Raw genomic sequence first — 10,000 nt, 5'->3', positions numbered from 1 at the left:
CTGGCGATGCTAGAAGAGAATCAAAACACAATTCAAACGGGGGATTTTGCGTGGTGAGTAGAGCAATGGATCATGATAATGTCAATGGGCCTTTCTAAAGGTAAAATTCTTATCATTTTATCAGCACTGTTGGTAAATATCATGTGTAATACACTTGCAAAACAGATTAATTTCATTTTGACCAGAATTTTAAAAAAGAACAAACTGTAGGCTAAATGATACAGTGGAATTCACACAGTCAACACTCAATTAGCCAGTTCCAATATTTCATTGTATTGATTAACTAAGATAACCAATACCGTCCAAACATCTCTTAACTCTCTAGAGTTCATATGCATGGAAAATCAAACAAATATGTTCGATTTTCAATGAGGGTGAACTCGAGAGAGTTAAGGAAGATAAAGGTTTAAAATGTTTGGGCATGGGCTGTTTTGAACTAGCTGTATTTGAACTGGACAAAATATTTAAAAATATGCTTATCCGCCAGTGTTCACCAGACAGGCCCAAGTGTCACAACATTGTGTAAGCAATTTTATCGCCCCAGCCCACCGATCAATATGCCCAAATGTCACAATAACATGTACACAACTTTATCGGCCTACCCCAGGGTTAAATAATAAATCTTAACGAATTCTGTGGTCACAGGTTGTAAGTCTTCCATATTACATTGTGTCGACAATTTGGTGTGCAATTGAATTTTTCCATATGTACAAACGTGATGGGTCTAGGTCTGTATCACACTTAATCTATACAGAAGAAAGAAAAAGCTCACTCCACCAAACAACAGCTGTCACCATCATCACCACCACATTTAACATCAGCTCCACTACCACCACCACCACCACATTCATCATCATCAATCTGAAAATTGAGGTTTTATTCATAAAATGTCCCTGAAATTTGAAAATGTGGGTAGGCACGCCTGGTAGTAGTAGTAGTAGTAGTAGTAGTAGTAGTAGTAGTAGTAGTCGTAGTAGTAGTAGTAGTAGTAATAGTAGTAGTAGTAGTCGTAGTAGTAGTCGTAGTAGTAGTAGTAGTAGTTGTAGTAGTAGTAGTAGTAGTAGTAGTAGTAGTAGTAGTAGTAGTGTAGTAGTAGTTAGTAGTGTAGTAGTAGTAGTAGTAGAGTAGTAGTAGTAGTAGTAGTAGTAGTAGTAGTAGTAGTAGTAAGTAGTAGTAGTAGTAGTAGTAGTAGTAGTAGTAGTAGTTAGTAGTAGTAGTAGTAGTAGTAGTAGTAGTAGTAGTAGTAGTAGTAGTAGTAGTAGTAGTAGTAGTAGTCGTAGTAGTTAGTAGTAGTAGTAGTAGTAGTAGTAGTAGTAGTATAGTAGTGTGTGTAGTAGTAGTAGTGTAGTAGTAGTAGTTAGTGTAGTAGTACGTAGTAGTCTCGTCGTCGTAGTAGTAGTACAGAAAGAAACAGTGCCATATACACGAAAACACGGTTTGACCTCGAGAGAAGCCAACATCTTGGTCTCCCTATCCAAAATTGTCTGTTTTGCCTAAGAGACCAAGACTTTGGTCTCCCTATCCAAAATTGTCTGTTTTGCCTCAGAGACCAAGACTTTGGTCTCCCTACTAGACACATCCAATGACTTATATGAAAATATAGCTTTTCCTGAGCTTTAAAAGGATACTGATACCCAACACTTGCCATTTTTACTGAAAATAAGAAGTGGGCCAATTCCACTGGGGGTGCAGATAGTTCAGTTGGTAGAGCACTCGCTTCACATGCAAAGGGACCGAGATCGATCCCGGGTGCAGTCGAGATTTTTTCAGCCCCTCCCCCCCCCCTCCCTATCCACCCAGCAGTGAATGAGTCGTGTTAGATTTGGCGGATAGTATGCTACGATGGACTAGCATCCTATCCAAATGAGAGCAAACAATTACTATTGTCCATTTCACGCTATAGAAACATGAGATAAACTCCATGAGCGGGGCCAATGGCTCTTAAGGACTACTTTTAATTCCACTGCAAAATCCAAACATTCCCGATCGCAGCAAGAAGCAGGTTTTGTGGCAGAAGTGAGACCACAGATTCTCCCTAGTACTGCACATTTGACTACAGAAAAATATCAATCACTCTGGATGGAACCATTTGTCGTAGAGGAACAAATAAGGTATCAAATTAAATGTTATTTCAAGTCCTATCCATCTGACTGAGTCAAATTAAGATGTTCTGAGTTTGAAAATGTTATCAAAGGGCCAAGTGATTCTCTCTGTAAAATTGACTGCTTTAAATTTTTAACAGAAAAATATCAATTACCCTGGAACAGTTTTTGTAGAGAAACCAAATTAAATATTTCATATTCGACAATTAAAATATGCTTTATGTTTTAATTTACGATAGTAGTGTGTATGTAAAGAGGTTGTGTATGTGGACACGGAGAAGTCTTCATATGTGGGTGTATGAGTGTATGTGTGTCAGTGTGAATGCTAGTTTATATAGTCTGAGTGATTGTAAAGCGCCATAGAGCACTTGTTAGTGGATTAATGGGTGCTATGTATAAGTATATCATTATCATTATTAAGTTTATTATATTCCATCCATCTGATTGGGTCAAGTTAAGATATTTTGGAGTTTGAAAATGTTATTGAAGTACCCGGCGTCTGTGAAAGTACTATCATTAAAAAAGTGGTCCCTGCTTTAACTAGCAACCAGGTTGCCACATTGGATATATTGCAGAAATTACTTTTTACTTCTTTCCGAGACAGATATTTTTTCTCTCTTACTTTTCCAATACATAATCAGAAAGGGGACAGAGGTGGACTACCGATCCCCCCGAGTCATATTTCACTATTACTATTACTGACAGATTTCAAAACTTTGACACTTGGCATCTTCGGAAATATGGGTTCATCAAACATAACGGGTAATTTGCCTTTATATGAATATATTAGAAAATATATGTATATATATCAAATCAGTGGCAATTTTTACAGTCCCCTAAAGTTGGCTCTCAGGACTATTTTCACATTTAAACGACGTACCCGTCTATTATAAAAAAATTTTTAAAAAGCAAACTAGAAAGACTCTACAAGAATTGAAGCCAACGGGAGAACGATTGTTCGAGGAAAAATTCAACTCAAAAATGCTAAATTGACAGTAATTAATTATTCGATGCCACAAGAGAACAAGAGTGAGAGGACGAGAAATAAAGCTTCTATGACAAGCTAAATCAAACAGTACAAGAGACTCCGAAGCATGATGTACCTATAACTATAATGGCTGCCTCTAATCTCACCTACCCCCCCCCCCCCCCGGGCCGATTGGATTACCGAAAAAAACGTCGCCGGCTATTTGCGATTTGAATTTGATTGATTTTTTTTTTTTAATTGTGCAACTTGTGACAAGAAACTTAACAAATTACTGCATTACAACCTTTGGATTAAACATACAACAATTGTGGACTACTATTATGAAGACTAGCATCCTAGACTAGGGGGGTGAGAATAGTCACTTCGAACTATAATGCTTGGTGACCTAAATGCAAAGGTTGGACGAGCGAGATAAGGTCTGTAAAAATAGCACAGAGAACCATCTGTTTTATTTTTAATGCCATGCTTTCACCCTCTATGCTAATTTTTCTCAACATTATGCATTTCTATTCGATTGTGATGGTCACATGAATGCTTCCCTGAGATAATCAGTCGCATGGTGAAAAGCTTTGAACAGAAATATATTAACAAAAATCCATTCACTATATACTAATTATTCACATACCTGTTTAATTAAAGAGAAAGATTTTAACATTAACAGGCCTGCATCTGCCCCCTGAAAAAACTGCCTGAAAATCCGCAAGACGTTTGGGTCTGGGTCCAAGGCAGAACCCTGGTAGGGGGTCAGGGGTCAAGGTGACAACGTACCCCCTGAAGCCAAAGCTTTTTCAATACAACATGAGCAAAGATCCCCATTTCCCGGAATATTTTCTTAGAATTTTACCAATTCAATAGGCTGTGAAACAAAATGAAAAATTTTAATTCCCCCCATGGCGGAGCGAAATAGCCGGAAATGACGGCTTATTTACAGGCCTGGTTTGAAATTTGACCACAAAAAAAAAAAAAAAAAGAAATGCAAAAAAAAAACATACAAAAGACAAACACCAAAATATAACCTCTCTTTCTCTTTTTTGTTTGTATTGGGCGAGTCTATTCTTTTCTCCTTTTTTGTTTGGCCTTGTTCCGTTTCTGGGCATTAATTTCTTAAATTGTTTTGTTTTTGTTTTTAAAATATTTTTTCCTTTTCTCTTCTTCCCTATCTAACCATTTGATCGCTCGCTGATTATTTCTGTTTGTTTGCATTTTAACTATTTTTATTTTTTTTAGAATATACATTTTGCAATCAGAGTTGGGACAAATTATGACAATTTGCTAGAAAAGAACCAAAAGATAGATAGAGATAGAGAGAGAGAGAGAGAGAGAGAGAGAGAGAGAGAGAGAGAGAGAGAGAGAGAGAGAGAGAGAGAGAGTTGAGAAAGAAAATATTTTTTATTTAAAAAAAAAAAAAAGGGGGGGGGGAAGAGGGGTGGATGGGACGTTTATCATTTGCAACGCTATGTATAAAGGAGACGGGAGGAAACAAAAAAAATGGCGGAACCAGGATTCGAACCCACAGAGTCGATTCTGACAAGCCTTCTAATGCAGACGATTTAACCAATCGACCAGACATGCACATGAAAGTCGACGCATATTGTGTGTACATAGTAACCCACTCTACACATCTACTGATTTATTATTCTGTCATCTGCATTTTTTGCGGCCGCAAATATCAGGGCAATCCGCAAATTTCCCAAAATTGGCAAATCGTGGCAAATTTTGGGAAAATTGGCAAATAGCGTGGCAAATTTTGGGAAAAAAAAAGAAGCGAAAACAAAATAACAAAATAACAAAAAAAAAAGTGCGAAACTTGAGAAATGTTGCAGCTTTGCCTGGGCCCAAACCAATGGAAGCCACTCTCTACGGATAATGATCCTTTAAAATCTTTGTAACAACGCTATTCATAATGTAGCCTCCTTAAATGTAATAAATTGTCTTTTATAAATTTTTTTTTCTGTATTGCGTGTTAATTTGTACTGAAACGCTTAGTTCTCTTCGGCAAATTTTTAGACAAATCTTGCTTTTTGACAAATTTCTTGGCAAATTTTGGCAAATTTTAGGTCCCAATTTGGCAAAAAATACAGATGACAGATTATTGGTTAACTGTATGATTTTGATAATACTACTAAAACTAATACAAATACAACTGTTAAAATTGGCTGCTAATAGTACTTCACGACAGGTCTTCCTTAGTTTCACAGCACTTTTTTTATATTACTTAAGCTTAATTTTGCCTTTGTGGACTTTCATTTAGCTTCAATGTCCAATAAATATTACTCAGACCTGTCAACCCTTCACATTCCAAAAGTGGAATCAGGAGGACGCCCGAAAAAAAGGATTTTGAGACAAAAATTAGGAATATCACATCTTTCAGCCCCCCCCCCCCCCCCCCCCCCCCCCCTCTTTGCTCTTTTTATTTTTATTCTTTTTTTTTTTTTTTTTTTGTGCGAGTCTTTTCTTTTTTGGCATTTAGTTACGTTTCTGAGCATGAATTTGTTAAAATTGTTTTTATTTTTAAAAAAAATTATTGTTTGCTTTTTTCTCCTCTATCTGCCCATTTGGTCGTTCTCTGAATATTTTTGTTTGTTTGCTTTTTCATTATTTATTCTTTTTAGACACTTTTTGAGATCGGAGTGGGGACGAATATGACAATTTGCTATAAACTAGAAAGGAACCAAGAGAGAGAGAGAGAGAGAGAGAGAGAGAGAGAGAGAGAGAGAGAGAGAGAGAGAGAGAGAGAGAGAGTTTTAAAAAAAAAGTGGTGGGGGGAGGATGGATGAGACATTTATTCCTTGCAATGTTCTGTAAAAAGAAGACGGAATTTTTAAATTTTTTTTTTAAAGTGGTGGAACCAGGATTTGAACCCGCAACGTCGATTCTGGTAAAACTTCCAGGGCAGATGACTAAACCATTCGGCCATAACACCCACTTCGAAGTCGACGTATATTGTGTATATGGAGTAACAACTAATTTAATGTTGGTTAATTTTATGTTTTTATGGGAGAACTTCCATAAGCTACTGCATCCCAAGTCTTCTTCCGATGTTCTAGAGGGGATTTGGGAGGGGGGAAACTTTTTTTTTAAAGTCTACCCCCTCCCAGAAGTTCTAGTGTAGGGGATTTGGGAGGGGGGGAGACTTTTTTTTAAAAAAGTTTCCCCCTTCCCAAACCCCCCACTAGAACAAGAATACTTGGGATGTAGTAGCTTATGGAATGTCTCCCATTTTTATTTTAGATATTTTATTAACTTTCCTTATTTCTATTGCATTTGGAAACATTCCATATTCCGGAATGTGGATAATTGTTTAAAAGAGCAGAATTTCAAATATGTTTCTGGGAATAATGAAAATTCGTTATCCCCAGACAGGTGTCTGGGGATAATGACAGTGACAGCCATCCTTTTCTCTTATCAATCGCAACCCGCTCAAAAAATCCCCTCTTTAGGAGGTGCTGTGAAACTACAGAAGTCCTTCCTAATTCACTATTAGTATTAGCGCGAAGAAAACCGGTAAAATCACTCGGCTAGGCAGGGACCGTTTTGTTACGAAAGTATCTCAGTCTCTTCTTATCATAGAGGCATAACCACGATCACGAATAAAAATGAGCAACAGGTCTCGATCTCCAATCTCACATTCACCATGTGATTACAGATCTAACAATATAACCCATTTGATTCAAAGACATAATGATAATATGGTATTAATAACTAAAGGAAAATTATTTCAAGAAAATATTAATAACGCAAATAAAACTAGCCCTGTATGTCCCACAATTTTGATCCAGACTTTGAGACGCCAGCAGAAACCGAACATTGACATTGTGTCGCTGTCGGCCTGCTGCTACCGCGAGGTCTGTATTATAAATACTTACCATTAACTTGCAGATATATGGTTGCAAGCCATTTGTGCGAATATACTCATTGGTATAAACACTTTATTACGTCTAAATTTTGCATTTTATGAAAAAATGCAAGCAAAGGGAAATAAATGTAATCTGTAGGCTGACTGTAGGCTAGTCGGCAAAATTAGGATTTCTCTTTTTTCTGTGCTTTCACCAAATCTAAATAAACACTTGCGCATAAAACTTCTGCGCAAAAACACGATTTCGTACTACCGCTTCCGGGCTTCGTTAAGAAAAAGAAACAAAAAACAAACGATATTATAAACTCGATTTTTTATTAATTCATTCACTATTAGAAATTCATTTACCAACAATAATATGTGACCAAACTTATCAAAACTGAATTGTCTTCATAACAACTTTACTACTATTATTACTAGAAAATATAAGTAGTTGATGAATTTAAGTATCTTGGAGTTTATATTTACAACTCTCTCACTTTCTTAAAGCCGACAGATTTTGAATTTTTTTTACCAAAAATATACACTCAAGTTCGGACTAAAGGTCTAAAATATGTATGTATACATTGTCGCCATAGATTCTCAACTTTGTGTTTATACATTTTCATGCATGCCACGTCTGTAAACAAATTTCCATGTTGTTTTTTTTTTTGTTTTTTTTTTTTTTTTGTTTTTTTTTAAATTTTGTTGTTTTTTTATCAATGAAGTATATTACTATAATATATAATAATAATAATAATAATAATAATAATAATAATAATAATAATAATAATAATAATAATAATAATAATAATAATAATAATAATAACAATAATAATAATGATAATAATAATAATAATAATATTAATAATATATAATAATAATAATAATAATAATAATAATAATAATAATAATAATAATAATAATAATAATAATAATAATAATAATGATAATAATAATAATAATAATAATAATAATAATAATAATAATAATAATAATAATAATGTATATAGTGCTCATTCTCGTGTAAAACACAAGCTCTGGGCACTTTACAATATTTATTATTAGAAAAAAAATAAAATAAAATTCAGAGCCAAATCAAGGATTCATAGAGTCAATAAAAGCAAATACTGTAAAGATGTGTCTTGAGATTCTTTTTTAAAGGCAGGTAAAGACTTGCACTCCCACAGACCACGTGGTAGTTCATTCCAAATCTTGGGGCCGAAACAAGCAAACGATCTATCACCAAATTTTGTTATTGATCTATTTTCATAAATGTTCGTTTGGTCATAACATGATCTTAAACGAAAGAGTGAAAATGGAGAGGATTCGTATGGGAATAAAACCTATTGCTCTCTCTCTCTCTCTCTCTCTCTCTCTCTCTCTCTCTCTCTCTCTCTCTCTTTTTTTTTTTTTTTTTTTTTCTCTCTCTCTTTCTCTCTCCTCTCTCTCTCTCTCTCTCTCTCTCTCTCTCTCTCTCTCTCTCTCTCTCTCTCTCTCTCTCTCTCTCTCTCTCTCTCTCTCTCTCTCTCTCTCTCTCTCTCTCTCTCTCTCTCTATTCAATGACTTTACGGTTCGGTAACACAGACAAAAAGATCGCCGAGAAACGATTTAATCGGTGTATAGCTGTGAACTTTTCATCAAAATAAGTTTATTAGTTATATTTTTATTTTATAAAAGTATGTATATATAATAACATATATTTCATCAGTTGATAACAGAGACGCAAGGGCTTGTCTAAATGGTTGTCTGGAGGCAGGGAATAATAGGATTCAACAGTCGTAATGTCACTTCCTTCCTAATGACGCATGGTAACTTAGCAACACTGGCTCTAAACTATCGGAACAATGGCCGACGCCCGTATGAAATATTTCTACGGCGAGCATAAATGCGTATCCAAAGGGAAAAAAAACCCATAAATTTGATCATGTTTTGACTTATACACATTCTGGTCACAAGACATATGAAAAGTTCTAGCCAGCTTGAAGAATAAAAAGTAATGATTTTCTTTGTTTAGAACCAAGATGGCCGCCGTTGACGGGCGCGTGACATCAGACTACTGAATCGTATTAGAATGCTTAGGGGTGAAATGGTGCATACAATAAATATATATCGAATGTAAACCCTTCGTCCTTATAGAAATTGTATAGTCCAAACATATAAACAGAATGTATCTAGTGTGTGATCCTTGTTGATTGCAGTCTGAATGACACGAAAGCCTTGTGTGCCGAGAGGAGCATAGCGGTTGAGCTGCTAGACTCTTGATTGGAAGTTCCTGGGTTCAAAGCCCAACCCTCTTTTTTTTCAATCCTCTTTTTTTTCTTCTATCTATTTTTTTTAATGTCCTTTGTCTTTAAAGCTTTTTTTTATTGATTTGTTTATATGTAATTGTTCTTTTTATTATTATCATTCTTTCATTTTCTTCATTTTTTTCTTTCATTAATTTGTCATTATCATTTATATCAGTGTATTTTTACCATGTTTTACAATAGTAATAATGATGATGATGATGAAAGATGATGATAATAATAATAAATAATAATAATAATAATAATAATAATAATAATAATACTAATAATAATAATAATAATAATAATAATAATAATAATAATAATAATAATGATGATGATAATAATGATAATAATAATAATAATAATAATAATAATAATAATAATAATAATAATAATAATAATAATAATAAATAATAATAATGATGATAATAATAATAATAATAATAATAATAATAATAATAATAATAATAATAATAAATAATAATAATAATAATAATAATAATAATAATAATAATAATAATAAATAATAAATAATAATAATAATTATTATATATAATAATAATTAATAATAATAATAATAATAATAATAATAATAATAATAATAATAATAATAATAATAATGATGATGATGATGATGATGATGATGATGATGATGATGATGATGATGATGATGATGATGATGATGGATGATGATGATGATAATAATAATAATAATAATAATAATAATAATAATAAAAATAATAATATAATAATAATAATAAATAAGGGTCTAATGGCACGTCGG

General features: G+C 33.6%; 2 protein-coding genes across 2 annotated transcripts in view; both read right to left on the bottom strand.

Moving 5' to 3' along the window:
- LOC144960318 (mothers against decapentaplegic homolog 4-like) overlaps positions 1-7,186 on the bottom strand; it is a gene marked incomplete at its 3' end in the record, with an annotated part of 16,082 nt that extends 8,896 nt beyond the window's left edge. Inside the window, 1 exon segment of the mRNA XM_078893374.1 lies at positions 6,957-7,186.
- The window catches only part of LOC144960739 (uncharacterized), a 126,257-nt gene that overhangs the window by 82,668 nt on the left and 33,589 nt on the right, over positions 1-10,000 (bottom strand). The gene's annotated exons all lie outside the window — the stretch shown is intronic.

Source organism: Berghia stephanieae, chromosome 15 (assembly GCF_034508935.2).
Source record: "Berghia stephanieae isolate SIO BIC M18660-M18661 chromosome 15, UCSD_Bste_1.3, whole genome shotgun sequence".
Lineage (NCBI taxonomy): Eukaryota > Metazoa > Mollusca > Gastropoda > Nudibranchia > Aeolidiidae > Berghia > Berghia stephanieae.
This window is presented reverse-complemented; position numbering and strand designations above follow the sequence as displayed.